This window comes from Podarcis bocagei (genome assembly GCF_964188305.1).
Source record: "Podarcis bocagei genome assembly, chromosome: 4".
Classification (NCBI taxonomy): domain Eukaryota; kingdom Metazoa; phylum Chordata; class Lepidosauria; order Squamata; family Lacertidae; genus Podarcis; species Podarcis bocagei.
Window position 1 is genome coordinate 5,655,845 of NC_138128.1, and position 2,089 is coordinate 5,657,933.

Below are 2,089 nucleotides of genomic sequence, written 5' to 3' on the forward strand. Positions count from 1 at the left end.
GCGCTGGCTCCGAAACTACAGGGAGAACATGTTCAGGCAGAAGAGTCCTGGATAGCAAGGGGGAAAGGCTGACGTAACTTTTCTTAGGCAATGTGTCTCTGTGTGAGGAAAACCACCCTCACTGCGTTCCACACAAAATTTTGTATCTCTTTCCATCACTGGTAAATTCTTGCATGTGACAGAGAAATATTATAAGCTGCCTTATGTCAAGTCAGATACCCTTAGCCCATCTAACCTAATATTGTCTGAACTATGGAAAAGCCAGCCATGCAAAGCTCCTATTGGGCAATGCCTGTGCCGTCACCAACACTACTTCCTGATGCAGTTTTTCAACATTCTGCAGTCCAATACAGACTTACCTGGGAGTAAAGGTGTTTCCAGATTAGGGATGGACAAATCTGAACGTGTCAGTTTCTCTTTTATCCAATCTTAGATTCAGTTCCCCACATATCAGTTTGCTTTTTTAAAAAAAGAGTCCTTATGAAAAATTTTCAGCGTTTAGTGTGCATTTATCCAACATATATTCAGTTTTGTATGCAGTTTTGACTAATATAGACATTTTCCAATGCATTTTCAGTAATAAACTGCATTTTAAATTTTATTTTCGCAAATATATGCCTTTTTAATGCATGCTTTCCTCTGTTTTATCAATTTCTGTGCACATTATTGGTCGGAATGCTACATTGCAAAATTTAGAGAAGTACAAAGCTTAAAGGATGGCTGTGTTTCAGTTTGCGTATCGTACCAGGAGGTGCAAATTAGGTAGGTCCACATTAGAATGCAAACTGAACTGAATTTATCCCCCATCCCTCTTCCAGACATGAAGCTCATTTTGCAAATGGGTCATTCAGATCTGATATTTATTCTGTGTGCGCATTTGGCAGGTGAGCTTCCACACATTCCTGCTGGGGGTTTTAAGGTAATATTGTTCCTGTTACACCACTTGCCATCCATATCAGGGGGAGGGCTTGATGGAATGTATATGTTGTTTTTGTCCTTCCCTGAGCAGTCAGAGAAACCTATGTGAAGGCTGCAAACAGGAGCTGAGGGCAAAAACACTCTTCTCACTTATGATCCGCAACAACTGGTTTTCTGAAGCATCCTTCATCTGACAGGGAAGGGAGAACATCGCCCTACAGTATCTTCTCCCATCCTGGTGTGCAGGTATTTCTGCACATGCACCTTTTAATTAAAAAATATTCCCCCGGATATGCACAACAGCAAATACTGCTTACAGGCTTCATTTAACAAAATTTAGACACCATTTGACTGTAGCAAACAAAAACAAAAACACTACCAAACCTCCGCAGCCAGTTATTTATTCATTTAAATAAAATATCTCAAAGCGATTTAACAATAATTACAATTGCATATTTAAAGGCAACAATGGCTGCAACTGCATATTTAAAAGCAGTTAAAACAATTCCATATAAGACAATCAAAACTACCATTCAGTACATTCAAAACTTTATTAGCAAAGCCAACAGGCCACAGCTGTACAAGAGTTAAAAGTGAGAATAGGGATAAAAGGAAGAAAAGAACAGGCAAAAGGAGGTCCGTCGGGTGAACAGGTCTGTCACTCAGATGGTGGCCCTCAATTTCGCAGCTCTCTCGATGTACCTCGCGACCTTCTCTGTTATCTGACTATCCGTATCAGATAATAGAAAATACAGTGTAATGTCTGGTGAACGGCCGGGGTTGGAGAGAATGAGTGGAGTAATAATCTCATTCCTTAGGTCTTTGTAAAGGGGGCAAGTAAGAAGGACGTGGGACACTGTTTCCGTGTTACCATCTCCACATGGGCAGAGTCGTTTTTCAAATGGAGTCTTTTGGTAACGACCTTCGAGTACAGCAGAGGGAAGAACATCCCATCTAGCCAATGTAAAGGCACGTCTGTATTTTGGGATGGTTAGTTTAGACAAATATGAAGCTGGAGAATCAAAATGAGAAGGGGGAAAATAGGTATACCATGGGCACAGTTTCTTTAAGATAGTCAGGTTGTTTTGTCGTTCAATGTCTTTCGGGCGCTGGCCTATTAGACTCTTTGCTTTAATGAGGCCCATTGATAGTAGGGACTGTGAGTGCAGAC